The following is a 15,000-nucleotide window of genomic DNA, read 5'->3' as shown; positions in this document are numbered from 1 at the left end:
CGCGCAGTAGGGGTTTAAAACAAAGCTGGTCCCAAAACCGCGCCAAGTACGAAAGGAACAGCGCGGTCGAGACTCGGAAGAAAAAGCTTTCAAAGTGTCGTAGCACGATGCACACTGCTGTTCGTGTGGAACAAACGTGACTACCGTGCTGTACGGTGGAGTTCTGTGCGCAAAAGCGGCGGGTGTGTTTCTAAGCACCACAGCGTTGTGTCAAAAAAGAGGTGCCTGAGAGAAACGCATGCGACTGCCGTGCTTTGCGGCATAGCACCGTGCGCAAAAACGGTGCGCATGCAAGAGGTGTCAGAGCTAGCGAACTTTTGCCACGAGCAACAGGTCACTAAAAGCCTATAGATGACGGTGTTGGAGGAAAAGAAAAATATCGAGAAAGCACTGCGGTGTGCCGTGCGTAGGGACGGGCGCGCGTGCCACATGCCGCCGAAATATGGGTGTCGGAGAAAACAGAGTGCCGCGCGTAACGAGGGGCGCGCGTGTTACAGAGAGATATGCCCAAACGCATGAAAGTGTACGCAGGTGTCCTAAGGCAGTTTTTTTTTTTTTTTCCTCATTTTGATGTCGCCCCGGCTGACGTGGTTTTCGTTTTTCCGTGCCGCCCCGGCTGACGCGGTTTTCGTTTTTCCGTGCCGCCCCGGCTGACGCAGTTTTTGCGCCGCCCCGGCTGACGCGGTTTTCGCGCCGCCCCGGCTGACGCGGTTCCGACTTTGCACTTTTTGGCTCACCCCGGCTGGCGGCCCACTCACTCGATCGCCAGGTCTGTTTGCCCCGGTGGTTCCACCGCCAGGCTTAAGCGCGAACTTTTTTTGTTTGTTTTCTTTTGATTAAGCGCAAGCTTTTTTCTTTGTTTTCTTTTGATTAAGCGCGGGCTTTTTTCTTTGTTTTTTTTGCATTCGCCCCGGCAGACGCGGTTTTTGCGCCGCCCCGGCTGACGCGGTTTTTGCCGCCCCGGCTGACGCAGTTCGGACTTAGCACTTTTCGGCTGTGCCTGGCTGGCGGCCCACTCACTCGATCGCCATGTCTGTTTGCCACAGTTTTCCCGGTGGTGCCGCACCCGGGCTCGCCCCGGCTGACGCGGTTTCGTGCCGCCCCGGCAGACGCGGTTTTCGCGCCGCCCCGGCTGACGCGGTTTCGTGCCGCCCCGGCAGACGCGGTTTTTTGCCGCCCCGGCTGACGCAGTTCGGACTTGGCACTTTTTGGCTGAGCCTTGCTGGCGGCCCACTCACTCGATCGCCATGTCTGTTTGCCACAGTTTTCCCGGTGGTGCCGCACCCGGGCTCGCCCCGGCAGACGCGTTTTTTTTTTCTTTCGCCCCGGCTGACGCAGTTTTCGCGCCGCCCCGGCAGACGCGGTTTTCGCGCCGCCCCGGCAGACGCGGTTTTTTGCGCCGCCCCGGCTGACGCAGTTCGGACTTGGCACTTTTTGGCTGAGCCTGGCTGGCGGCCCACTCACTCGATCGCCATGTCTGTTTGCCACAGTTTTCCCGGTGGTGCCGCACCCGGGCTCGCCCCGGCTGACGCAGTTTTCGCGCCGCCCCGGCTGACGCGGTTTCGTGCCGCCCCGGCAGACGCGGTTTTTTGCGCCGCCCCGGCTGACGCGGTTTTTTGCCGCCCCGGCTGACGCAGTTCGGACTTGGCACTTTTCGGCTGTGCCTGGCTGGCGGCCCACTCACTCGATCGCCATGTCTGTTTGCCACAGTTTTCCCGGTGGTGCCGCACCCGGGCTCGCCCCGGCAGACGCGTTTTTTTTTTTTCTTTCGCCCCGGCTGACGCAGTTTTCGCGCCGCCCCGGCTGACGCGGTTTCGTGCCGCCCCGGCAGACGCGGTTTTTTGCGCCGCCCCGGCTGACGCGGTTTTTGCCGCCCCGGCTGACGCAGTTCGGACTTAGCACTTTTTGGCTGAGCCTGGCTGGTGGCCCACTCACTCGATCGCCATGTCTGTTAGCCACAGTTTTCCCGGTGGTGCCGCACCCGGGCTCGCCCCGGCTGACGCAGTTTTCGCGCCGCCCCGGCTGACGCGGTTTCGTGCCGCCCCGGCAGACGCGGTTTTCGCGCCGCCCCGGCTGACGCGGTTTTTGCCGCCCCGGCTGACGCAGTTCGGACTTAGCACTTTTCGGCTGTGCCTGGCTGGCAGCCCACTCACTCGATCGCCATGTCTGTTTGCCACAGTTTTCCCGGTGGTGCCGCACCCGGGCTCGCCCCGGCTGACGCGGTTTCGTGCCGCCCCGGCAGACGCGGTTTTCGCGCCGCCCCGGCTGACGCGGTTTCGTGCCGCCCCGGCAGACGCGGTTTTTTGCCGCCCCGGCTGACGCAGTTCGGACTTGGCACTTTTTGGCTGAGCCTTGCTGGCGGCCCACTCACTCGATCGCCATGTCTGTTTGCCACAGTTTTCCCGGTGGTGCCGCACCCGGGCTCGCCCCGGCAGACGCGTTTTTTTTTTCTTTCGCCCCGGCTGACGCAGTTTTCGCGCCGCCCCGGCAGACGCGGTTTTCGCGCCGCCCCGGCAGACGCGGTTTTTTGCGCCGCCCCGGCTGACGCAGTTCGGACTTGGCACTTTTTGGCTGAGCCTGGCTGGCGGCCCACTCACTCGATCGCCATGTCTGTTTGCCACAGTTTTCCCGGTGGTGCCGCACCCGGGCTCGCCCCGGCTGACGCAGTTTTCGCGCCGCCCCGGCTGACGCGGTTTCGTGCCGCCCCGGCAGACGCGGTTTTTTGCGCCGCCCCGGCTGACGCGGTTTTTTGCCGCCCCGGCTGACGCAGTTCGGACTTGGCACTTTTCGGCTGTGCCTGGCTGGCGGCCCACTCACTCGATCGCCATGTCTGTTTGCCACAGTTTTCCCGGTGGTGCCGCACCCGGGCTCGCCCCGGCAGACGCGTTTTTTTTTTTTTCTTTCGCCCCGGCTGACGCAGTTTTCGCGCCGCCCCGGCTGACGCGGTTTCGTGCCGCCCCGGCAGACGCGGTTTTTTGCGCCGCCCCGGCTGACGCGGTTTTTGCCGCCCCGGCTGACGCAGTTCGGACTTAGCACTTTTTGGCTGAGCCTGGCTGGTGGCCCACTCACTCGATCGCCATGTCTGTTAGCCACAGTTTTCCCGGTGGTGCCGCACCCGGGCTCGCCCCGGCTGACGCAGTTTTCGCGCCGCCCCGGCTGACGCGGTTTCGTGCCGCCCCGGCAGACGCGGTTTTCGCGCCGCCCCGGCTGACGCGGTTTTTGCCGCCCCGGCTGACGCAGTTCGGACTTAGCACTTTTCGGCTGTGCCTGGCTGGCGGCCCACTCACTCGATCGCCATGTCTGTTTGCCACAGTTTTCCCGGTGGTGCCGCACCCGGGCTCGCCCCGGCTGACGCAGTTTTCGCGCCGCCCCGGCTGACGCGGTTTCGTGCCGCCCCGGCAGACGCGGTTTTCGCGCCGCCCCGGCTGACGCGGTTTCGTGCCGCCCCGGCAGACGCGGTTTTTTGCCGCCCCAGCTGACGCAGTTCGGACTTAGCACTTTTTGGCTGAGCCTTGCTGGCGGCCCACTCACTCGATCGCCATGTCTGTTTGCCACAGTTTTCCCGGTGGTGCCGCACCCGGGCTCGCCCCGGCAGACGCGTTTTTTTTTTTCTTTCGCCCCGGCTGACGCAGTTTTCGCGCCGCCCCGGCAGACGCGGTTTTCGCGCCGCCCCGGCAGACGCGGTTTTTTGCGCCGCCCCGGCTGACGCGGTTTTTTGCCGCCCCGGCTGACGCAGTTCGGACTTGGCACTTTTTGGCTGAGCCTGGCTGGCGGCCCACTCACTCGATCGCCATGTCTGTTTGCCACAGTTTTCCCGGTGGTGCCGCACCCGGGCTCGCCCCGGCTGACGCAGTTTTCGCGCCGCCCCGGCTGACGCGGTTTCGTGCCGCCCCGGCAGACGCGGTTTTTTGCGCCGCCCCGGCTGACGCGGTTTTTTGCCGCCCCGGCTGACACGGTTCGGACTTTGCACTTTTCGGCTGTGCCTGGCTGGCGGCCCACTCACTCGATCGCCATGTCTGTTTGCCACAGTTTTCCCGGTGGTGCCGCACCCGGGCTCGCCCCGGCAGACGCGTTTTTTTTTTTTTTTCTTTCGCCCCGGCTGACGCAGTTTTCGCGCCGCCCCGGCTGACGCGGTTTCGTGCCGCCCCGGCAGACGCGGTTTTTTGCGCCGCCCCGGCTGACGTGGTTTTTGCCGCCCCGGCTGACGCAGTTCGGACTTTGCACTTTTTGGCTGAGCCTGGCTGGCGGCCCACTCACTCGATCGCCATGTCTGTTTGCCACAGTTTTCCCGGTGGTGCCGCACCCGGGCTCGCCCCGGCAGACGCGTTTTTTTTTTTTCCTTCGCCCCGGCAGACGTGGTTCCCCCCCCCCCCTCCGTCTTTCTTTTTGTTTTTTTTTTTCGCCGCGGCTGAAGTGGATTTTTCGGTGCCTCGACGCCCCGGTAGTCGCGGTTTTTCCGTTTCCGCACGGCCCCGGCTGACGCTGCTCGGTCACAGTCGCCTTTTGTGGTGATTGCAGACTTCTTGAGCGCGGGTGTTTTTTTTTTTTGTTGTTGTTGTTGTTTTATTACGCATTCGCTCCAGCAGACGCTGTTTAGACTTTTTGTTTCCTCTTTTATCCTGCGACGAGGTGACGAGGTTTATTCGGTGCCCCGCCGCCCCGGCTGAAGTGATTTTTCCTGTCCCGTGCCGCCCCGGCTGACGCGGTTGGGACTTCGCGTTTGTTCGGCCGCCACGGGTTTTGGCGCACTCGCTCGGTTGCTTGTTGTTGCCACTTGTTGCGAACCCAGGTTTCTTGAGCGAGCGCGGGCGTTTTTTCTTCCTTTCTTTCTTTGTTCTATGTGTTAGCGAATCGGCCTTTAATATCACACGAGGACTCACAACCAACAATTTTCAGTTTGAAGTGTAAAAAATCTGCAGGTGTTGACGTAACTGACTTGCCCCGTACCCTTGAGTACATCCATGAAGTTCTCGTAGTACTACTAAATCGCATTATTCCAAGTGGAGAAATTCCCATAAACTTGCAAACCTCTACACGAAAATCGGTGCGCGTGATAAAGTTGAAAATTATCGTCCGATATCAAATGTGCCTTCTATAACACAAATTCTAGGAAAAAAAAAAAAAAACACTTGTTCGCCGTTTTCTGCGCCGTGACTGGCAGCACTCCGGCGAAGCGAAACGGGGTCGATTCGAGCACGATATCGGCGTCTTTCGACGTGCTCGCCGGCGACCGTCGCACGAGTACGTCGCACGAGCGCGTCTGCCGGGGCGCCGTTTGCGAAGCCGACGCAAAAGTGGGAACCGCCGCTCGGATGATCGCCGCTTTCGGCAGAGTGAGTGTTGGCACTCCGGGGAAGCGAAACAGCGTGAATGCGCCCACGAAATCGGCGTATTTTGAAGTGCCCGCCGGCGACCGTCGCACGAGTACGGTAAACCGCGTCAGCCGGGGCGTAGTTCGGGACGCCGACGAAAAAGTGGGAAGCGCAACTCGGATCTTCGCCGTTTTTGCAGGAGTGAGTGGCGGCCCTCCTGCGAGACCAAGAAGCATCGATTCGTGCACGAATTCGGCGCCTTTCGACGTGATCGCCGGCGACCGTCGCTCGAGTAGGGCAAACCGCGTCTGCCGGGGCGGGCTTCGGGACGCCGATGCGAAAGTGGGAAACGCTGCTCGGATGTTCGCCGTTTTTGGCCGAGTGAGTGCTGGCACACGGGCGAAGCCAAACGGGGCCGATTACGGCACGATATCGGCGTCTTTCGACGTGCCCGCCGGCGACCGTCGCACGAGTACGGTAAACCGCGTCAGCCCGGGCGGAGTTCGGGACGCCGATGCGAAAGTGGAGAACGCCGCTCGGATCTTCGCCGTTTTTGGAGGAGTGAGTGGCGGCACTCCGGAGAAGCCAAGGAGCGCCAATTAGCGCACGATATCGGCGTCTTTCGACGCGCTCGCCGGCGACCGTCGCACGAGTAGGGCAAACCGCGTCTGCCGGGGCGGGGTTTACGACGCCGACGCAAAAGTGGGAACCGCCGCTCGGATGTTGGCCGTTTTTGGCAGAGTGAGTGCTGGCACTCCGGCGACGCGAAAGAGCGCGAATGCGCCCACGAAAGTGGCGTATTTGGACGTGCGTGACGGCGACCGCTGCAGGAGTACGAAAAACCACGTCAGCCGGGGCGAGCGACACACGGCGGTCTGGGTGCTTATCGCTGCTATTATAGGGGCACCCCGGCAGACGCAGAAAAAAAAAAAAAAATTTTCGACCTTCTTTTTTGCTGGTCGAGCTCGGGTAACCCAGGTCGCAATGGGAGCCGCGCACGAAAGCGGCGTCGCGAGACGCGTTCGCGGTCGCTAGTCGCACGAGCTCGGCAACCGCGTCAGCCGGCGCGGAGTTCGGGATGCCGACGGCTAAGTGGGTACCGCTGCTCGGATGTTCGCCGTTTTTGGCCGAGTGAGTGCTGGCACTCCGGTGAAGCCAAGGAGCGCCAATTCGTGCACGATATCGGCGTCTTTCGACGTGCCCGCCGGCCACCGCCGCACGAGTACGGCAAACCGCGTCTGCCGGGGCGGGGTTCGCGACGCGTACGCAATAGTGGGAACCGTCGCTCGGATGTTCGTCGTCTTTGGCCGAGCGAGTGCTGGCACTCCGGCGAAGCGAAACGGGGCCGATTCGGGCACGATATCGGCGTATTTCGACGTGCTCGCCGGCGACCGTCGCACGAGTACGGCAAAGCGCGTCTGCCGGGGCGAGGTTTGCGACGCCGACGAAAAAGTGGGAAGCGCCGCTCGGATCTTCGCCGTTTTTGCAGGAGTGAGTGGCGGCCCTCCTGCGAGACCAAGAAGCATCGACTCGCGCACGATATCGGTGTCTTTCGACGTGCCCGCCGGCCACCGCCGCACGAGTACGGCAAACCGCGTATGCCGGGGCGGGGTTGGCGACGCCGACGCAAAAGTGGGAACCGCCACTAGGATGTTCGCCGTTTTTGGCAGAGTGAGTGCTGGCACTCCGGCGAAGCGAAAGAGCGCGAATGCGCCCACGAAAGTGGCGTGTTTGGACGTGCTTGACGACGACCACCGCAGGAAAACGAAAAACCACGTCAGCCGGGGCGAGCGACCCATGGCGGTCTGGGTGCTTATCGCTGCTATTATAGGGGCACCCCGGCAGACGCAAAAAAAAAAAAAAAATTTTTTTTCGACATTCTTTTTTGCTCGTCGACCTCGGGTGACCCAGGTCGCAGTGGGAGCCGCGCACGAAAGCGGCGTCGCGAGACGGCTTCGCGGTCGCTAGTCGCACGAGCTCGGCAACCGCGTCTGCCGGGGCGGAGTTCGGGACGCCGACGGCTAAGTGGGAACCGCCGCTCGGATGTTCGCCGTTTGTGGCCGAGTGAGTGCTGGCACTCCGGCGAAGCCAAACGGGGCCGATTCCGGCACGATATCGGCGTCTTTCTACGTGCTCGCCGGCGACCGTCGCACGAGTACGGCAAAGTGCGTCTGCCGGGGCGGGGTTTGCGACGCGTACGCAATAGTGAGAACCGTCGCTCGGATGTTCGTCGTCTTTCGCCGAGCCAGTGCTGGCAATCCGGCGAAGCCGAACGGAGCCGATTCGGGCACGATATCGGCGTCTTTCCACGTGCTCGCCGGCGACCGTCGCACGAGTACGGTAAACCGCGTCAGCCGGGGCGGAGTTCGGGACGCCGATGCGAAAGTGGGAAGCGCCGCTCGGATCTTCGCCGTTTTTGGAGGAGTCAGTGGCGGCACTCCGGTGAAGCCAAGGTGCGCCAATTCGCGCACGATATCGGCGTCTTTCGACGTGCCCGCCGGCCACCGTCGCACGAGTACGGCAAACCTCGTCTGCCGGGGCGGGGTTTGCGACGCCGACGCAAAAGTGGGAACCGCCGCTCGGATGTTCGCCGTTTTTGGCAGAGTGAGTGCTGGCACTCCGGCGAAGCGAAAGAGCGCGAATGCGCCCACGAAAGTGGCGTGTTTGGACGTGCTTGACGACGACCACCGCAGGAAAACGAAAAACCACGTCAGCCGGGGCGAGCGACCCATGGCGGTCTGGGTGCTTATCGCTGCTATTATAGGGGCACCCCGGCAGACGCAAAAAAAAAAAAAAATTTTTTTCGACATTCTTTTTTGCTCGTCGACCTCGGGTGACCCAGGTCGCAGTGGGAGCCGCGCACGAAAGCGGCGTCGCGAGACGGCTTCGCGGTCGCTAGTCGCACGAGCTCGGCAACCGCGTCTGCCGGGGCGGAGTTCGGGACGCCGACGGCTAAGTGGGAACCGCCGCTCGGATGTTCGCCGTTTGTGGCCGAGTGAGTGCTGGCACTCCGGCGAAGCCAAACGGGGCCGATTCCGGCACGATATCGGCGTCTTTCTACGTGCTCGCCGGCGACCGTCGCACGAGTACGGCAAAGTGCGTCTGCCGGGGCGGGGTTTGCGACGCGTACGCAATAGTGAGAACCGTCGCTCGGATGTTCGTCGTCTTTCGCCGAGCCAGTGCTGGCACTCCGGCGAAGCCGAACGGAGCCGATTCGGGCACGATATCGGCGTCTTTCCACGTGCTCGCCGGCGACCGTCGCACGAGTACGGTAAACCGCGTCAGCCGGGGCGGAGTTCGGGACGCCGATGCGAAAGTGGGAAGCGCCGCTCGGATCTTCGCCGTTTTTGGAGGAGTCAGTGGCGGCACTCCGGTGAAGCCAAGGTGCGCCAATTCGCGCACGATATCGGCGTCTTTCGACGTGCCCGCCGGCCACCGTCGCACGAGTACGGCAAACCTCGTCTGCCGGGGCGGGGTTTGCGACGCCGACGCAAAAGTGGGAACCGCCGCTCGGATGTTCGCCGTTTTTGGCAGAGTGAGTGCTGGCACTCCGGCGAAGCGAAAGAGCGTGAATGCGCCCACGAAAGTAGCGTATTTGGACGTGCTTGACGGCGACCGCCGCAGGAGTACGAAAAACCACGTCAGCCGGGGCGAGCGACCCACGGCGGTCTGGGTGCTTATCGCTGCTATTATAGGGGCACCCCGGCAGACGCAGAAAGAAAAAAAAAAATGGGGACATGGCGTGCGTCACCGTGCGGCTTCGCAGCGTTGCCGAAGTCGCCGAGCCCTTCGACTGAGCCGAACGGCGGACAGGGAACGTTGGTCGGCCGTTCTAACCTGTCGGTGCCACGCCGAGACGTCGTTAAGGAAAACCGCGTCGTGGGCCTCTACGACGCCGTCGAGTCGTTGTACGTTTGGTGTCCAGCGTGTCGGCGGCGAGTAGCGGACACGTCGTTCACGACTTCGGTCTTTCGCAGTCGACGCGAACTTGCGGAGAGTCGTGGTGCCTCACGTTTTCGGCAGAAACCGCGGCGGAATTTTCCCGTGCGTGCGCGCACGACCTCGGTGCTGTGCCGTCAGCGTAGTGTTGCACAAACTCGTGGCCTACCCAAGGTGCGGTACGTTTGCGGCCGTATCCTCGGTGGGAATTTCGTGAGTAGGGTCGCAAATTCTACGACCTCGGCGGGTTTGAGAGCGACGTAGACTTGTGGCACGCTCAACATGCCACACGTTTCGGGGCACACCCGCGGTGAAATTTTCTCGAGTACGCTCGTATTAGGGCCCAAGGAGGTCTGGGTACTTATCGCTGCTATTATGTGGGGGTTCTCGTGAGCGGCGTACGCGAAAGCGACCGGGTGTCTGATATGCGGCGGGCTTCGGCCTCGTCAAGCGTGTCCTCGGGTCTGCTCCAGGGGAATCCACGGCAGTCGTCTGCAGCCTCATCCGCTTGATGCGTTAGGGGCTGGTTGTCGGACGGTGCCGTTTTACCACGATATCGAGGTGTGTTCCGTGTCGTCCTCGGGCGATTCAGATGCGAAAGCGCCGAAGACGCGGGCGTGACCCGTCGTCTGGCGGCTTTGCAGTCTCGGCTCCGTTGCTAGTTCCGGCCGGTCCACCGACAGTGCAGCGGGCTTGGGCAACCCGCACGGCGCGACCGAGTCGATGCAACGAAAAAGAGCGAGCATGAACGTGCTTCTTGCCGCACGGCTCCCACTCGTCTTTCGGGAAGGTTGTGCCGTAGCGAGCTCGAACGCCGTCATCTCGGAGTGCAAAATAAGCGTGTTGGGGCGCCTGAAGGTGGCCTCCGCCGCACACAGACTGCGTCCGGCCCGCCGAGGGCGAGGACGGACGCGCAGTCGAACGATTACCTGGTTGATCCTGCCAGTAATCATATGCTTGTCTCAAAGATTAAGCCATGCATGTCTAAGTACATGCCGAAATAAGGCGAAACCGCGAATGGCTCATTAAATCAGTTATGGTTCCTTAGATCGTTTCTTCCTACTTAGATAACTGTGGCAATTCTAGAGCTAATACATGCAGTGAGCCTGGAGCCCTTTGGGTAACGGGTGCTTTTATTAGACCAAGATCGATCGGGTTTCGGCCCGTATTGTGTGGTGACTCTGGATAACTTTGTGCTGATCGCATGGCCACGAGCCGGCGACGTTTCTTTCAAGTGTCTGCCTTATCAACTTTCGATGGTAGGTTACTTGCTTACCATGGTTGTTACGGGTAACGGAGAATCAGGGTTCGATTCCGGAGAGGGAGCCTGAGAAACGGCTACCACATCCAAGGAAGGCAGCAGGCGCGCAAATTACCCACTCCCGGCACGGGGAGGTAGTGACGAAAAATAACAATACGGGACTCTTTTGAGGCCCCGTAATTGAAATGAGTACACTCTAAATCCTTTAACGAGGATCAATTGGAGGGCAAGTCTGGTGCCAGCAGCCGCGGTAATTCCAGCTCCAATAGCGTATACTAAAGCTGCTGCGGTTAAAAAGCTCGTAGTTGGATCTCAGTTCCAGACGAGTAGTGCATCTACCCGATGCGACGGCTCGGACTGAACATCATGCCGGTTCTTTCTTGGTGCACTTCATTGTGTGCCTCGAGATGGCCGGTGCTTTTACTTTGAAAAAATTAGAGTGCTCAACGCAGGCGAGTCGCCTGAATAAACTTGCATGGAATAATAGAACAAGACCTCGTTTCTGTTCTGTTGGTTTTTGGAATACGAGGTAATGATTAAGAGGGACGGACGGGGGCATTCGTATTGCGGCGCTAGAGGTGAAATTCTTGGACCGTCGCAAGACGAACTACTGCGAAAGCATTTGCCAAGAATGTTTTCATTGATCAAGAACGAAAGTCAGAGGTTCGAAGGCGATCAGATACCGCCCTAGTTCTGACCATAAACGATGCCAACCAGCGATCCGCCTGAGTTACTCAAATGACTCGGCGGGCAGCTTCCGGGAAACCAAAGTATTTGGGTTCCGGGGGAAGTATGGTTGCAAAGCTGAAACTTAAAGGAATTGACGGAAGGGCACCACCAGGAGTGGAGCCTGCGGCTTAATTTGACTCAACACGGGAAAACTTACCCGGCCCGGACACTGGGAGGATTGACAGATTGAGAGCTCTTTCTTGATTCGGTGGATGGTGGTGCATGGCCGTTCTTAGTTGGTGGAGCGATTTGTCTGGTTAATTCCGATAACGAACGAGACTCTAGCCTATTAAATAGGTGCGGGGTTCCCAGCACCTTACAACCTTCTTAGAGGGACAAGCGGCTCCTAGCCGCACGAAACAGAGCAATAACAGGTCTGTGATGCCCTTAGATGTCCGGGGCCGCACGCGCGCTACACTGAAGGAAGCAGCGTGTCTTTATCCCTGTCTGAAAAGACTGGGTAACCCGTGGAACTTCTTTCGTGATTGGGATAGGGGCTTGCAATTGTTCCCCTTGAACGAGGAATTCCCAGTAAGCGCGAGTCATAAGCTCGCGTTGATTACGTCCCTGCCCTTTGTACACACCGCCCGTCGCTACTACCGATTGAATGATTTAGTGAGGTCTTCGGACCGATGTCCGGCGCGGCCTTTCGGTTGCGCCGGTCTGTTGGAAAGATGACCAAACTTGATCATTTAGAGGAAGTAAAAGTCGTAACAAGGTTTCCGTAGGTGAACCTGCGGAAGGATCATTAACGGATTGTGAAGGGTGAGCGCCTCAGCTGCGTCTGCGCCCGACACTTTCTGCCGCTGACCCCGTTTGGACGCGGGGTCGGCTTTTCCCCACGGGGCTGCCTGAATGTGGAGCGGCACCCCGTGACAAATTGTTGCGCCCAGCGGACGCCAACACCGCGACCTTGGACGGTCGGCCAGGTGGCGGACGCGGGTACAAACGGCGCAACGCACTCATAGGTCGGCTTTCGACCCGCCACTGCACCGTGGCTCGAAGCGCTCGAAATGCGCGACCCGACCGCTGCGGGACCGCCTAGTACTGTAAACAGGAGCGGCGGAGCGCGAACGGCGAGTCGTGGTTACGTCGGTAGAAGGCGAGGCTGCGCGTTCCCGAAACGCCAGCCGAGTGCCCTCCCGACCGTTCGAGCGTGCAAGAACGAGACCCGACAATCGCGCGGCGACTGCCAAGTACGAGAGGAACGGCACAAGCGTCGGCGGTCGGTCAAGGAACTGGCGATGTGACGGGTCCGCTGTGCACCAGTGCATACCGTCCCGCCGTCCGCGGCAAGCGCCTCCGCGTCCTCGGGTGACGGAGGCTGCCGGTCGGTTCTTGCAGGCGAGGGATCTCGCTGGCACCGGTTCGCGTTGACGCGCGGCCGGTCATGGCACGGCGATGCGACGGCCGAGGTGCGCAGTACTCGATGGAGGAACCGCACGCTCCGATGACCGTCCCGCCCTCCGCGGCGTATGCGTACCGACCGTAATGGTTGCAGCAGCGCCGGCCGGCTTTTGAATTCGCCACACGAAACACGGTGCGAGATCGCGGTTAGGGGAGCGTCGACGTTGCCAGGCGTTTTGCTTGCTGCCGAGGGAAAGGCGGCACGGCCACGTCGCGCTCGTCGCGATTAGCGGGTCTGCGCGCTTTGGGAAGGTGCCGCAACGACTTGCCGAAAGAGGAAGCACGGAAGAACGAGGGACTTGGACGTCCCGACAATTGAACGCACTTGCGGCCAGGCCCTTGCTGGCTTCGTTCTTCCGCCTCGAGTAGGCTCGTACGCGGCTCCGGCGCCGAAAGTGGTCCTTGGCACCGACTTCGGTGGACGTGGGAAGTGCCGCGCAAGTACGGCGCGCCTGGCTCCACCTGTTGGCTAAAGTAGGCAGCCGGATCGGCATTTTGGTGTGCGGTGGCAAACCGTGGATGCGAAAAAAGCTTGTGCGATTTCGTGGAACAAAAAGCGGGGGTCCCCCTTTTTATGCGGAGGAGACCGACCCGCCCGCCGTGGTGAACCGCGACGCCACGGTAAAAACGGGAGAGGCTTGTCGATGGGACCGTGCATCCCGCGCTCCACGGAGGCCGGGAGGCGGCCGCCCGAGGAAATGTGTAGCCGTCGAGGCCCGCATCTGCGTGCACTCTTATCCAAATGGGTGTACCGCAGGCATTTTCTGGTTAGGCGGGCCAATGAGAGCGAGCACACAACGATACCTACGGGTCCGGCTTGGAGAACCGGCTTCGACGCCTCCCGAGTATTTATAGAGGGGTGGACCACGAAAGCACTCGCAAGTAGCGGAAGCGAAACGCCGTCCGAAACACACCGTTTGCTCGATTTGCGGCAGCCGAAAAAGGCGCGGCAGAGTTTTGGAGTCCAAGCGTGCGCTGAAAAGCGCCCTTCTTGGCCACTGTTTGGCCGAGTGCCAGAAACGTTTGGTTTTGACTGTACGGAATTGAACAAACACTTTTTCACGACTCTAAGCGGTGGATCACTCGGTTCTCGGGTCGATGAAGAACGCAGCCAGCTGCGAGACTTGGTGTGAATTGCAGGACACACTGAGCACTGATTCTTTGAACGCACATTGCGGCCTTGGGTCTTCCCTTGGCTTCGTCTGTCTGAGGGTCGGATCACATATCAAGAGAGCCTTCGGCGCACAAGGGAACGTGAGCCGTCGACTCGTTTTGACCGCGTCGGCAACACGGACAGCACGCTGAACACCTCACAGCGAGCGCCAACAGCGGCCACTCAAGGGCGAGACGGTGGCGACCGTCGTGCCAGAGCCCAACCGAAACGGGGGCGACCGACTGCATTGAGGATGTGGCACCTCGTTGAGACCGCCGCAGGACTTCGAGTCGGAAGGAAGCCTGCAGGGAAAGTGCGGTCGAGGTTGCGTACTCCTCTCTGCGACCGGGCGCGCAAGAGCTGCGAGAGCCACGGACGCGCAACTTTAACGCACGGTAAACACGAGGAGCGAAAGCCGGCCAGCAAAGCTTCTCCAGCCGTGCGCAAAGTGCGCGAGATCGCAGCCTTGCGTTGCGCTTGTTGCCCTCGAAGTAAGCAGGGTGTCCCGTAGACCGGGCGCTCGAACACGCTGCGGGGCCGTGCCTCCTCCAGGCTTTGCCGCGCGAACAGGGAACGTTCGCGCGCAAAGCGCAGGGAGGTGAGGAGGCTGCGCCCGACGTTTGCGGTTCGCTGCGTACGCGGTTGATGCGGAGAGCACGGCGCGACGACTTGCCGCGAAGCGGAAAAAGTCTCCCGCACGAGTTGGCGAAACGTTGGCGAAGCTTAAGGCGTTCTCGTCGTAGTCCGCCGTCGGTCTAAGTGCTTCGCAGTTCCCGTCCCGTTCAAAAAACTGGGCCACTCCAGTTGGGGCGGGGGCGACGCTACACGAGACGATGCCTCTCGCCAGGCTGCGTGGCTGCCCTTGCGGCGGCGGCGACTGGCCTCGGCGGTGTTTGGGCTTTCGACACGGTCGTTTATCACGCAACTGCTCGGACGACGCACGCGCGCAGCGGAATGCCGCTTGCCAGCCTTGTGAAGATGTGACCCTGTACAGGGTTGCGGGCGCACTTGGTAGGGCGTCGTACTCGGTTCGCGATGGGTTTACGAACGTGTCCCGTCACTTCCACGTCACACCGGTTGTGCGCCGCACGCGTGCAGCGGGGAAGCCGATTGCCAGCCTTGTGAAGAAGTGGCCCTGTACAGGGTTGCGGGCGCACTTGGTAGGGCGAGCGCACGCGGTCGTGCAGGAAGTTGATGGA

The 15,000-nt window shown here is 61.1% G+C and overlaps 1 protein-coding gene and 2 non-coding genes across 3 annotated transcripts in view; 2 read left to right on the top strand and 1 right to left on the bottom strand.

The window, feature by feature from the left end:
- LOC142792126 (uncharacterized) overlaps positions 1-15,000 on the bottom strand; it is a gene marked incomplete at both ends in the record, with an annotated part of 286,387 nt that overhangs the window by 103,399 nt on the left and 167,988 nt on the right. The window lies entirely within an intron of this gene.
- On the top strand, positions 10,178-11,992 carry LOC142792156 (small subunit ribosomal RNA). The gene has a single exon (XR_012890701.1). It is a non-coding gene; the product is annotated as a small subunit ribosomal RNA (ribosomal RNA).
- On the top strand, positions 13,712-13,864 carry LOC142792135 (5.8S ribosomal RNA). The gene has a single exon (XR_012890681.1). It is a non-coding gene; the product is annotated as a 5.8S ribosomal RNA (ribosomal RNA).

The sequence above is a fragment of the Rhipicephalus microplus genome, unplaced genomic scaffold (assembly GCF_043290135.1).
Source record: "Rhipicephalus microplus isolate Deutch F79 unplaced genomic scaffold, USDA_Rmic scaffold_205, whole genome shotgun sequence".
NCBI lineage: Eukaryota > Metazoa > Arthropoda > Arachnida > Ixodida > Ixodidae > Rhipicephalus > Rhipicephalus microplus.
The sequence above is the reverse complement of the archived record's forward strand: the minus strand, read 5'-3'. Positions and strand labels throughout refer to the sequence as shown.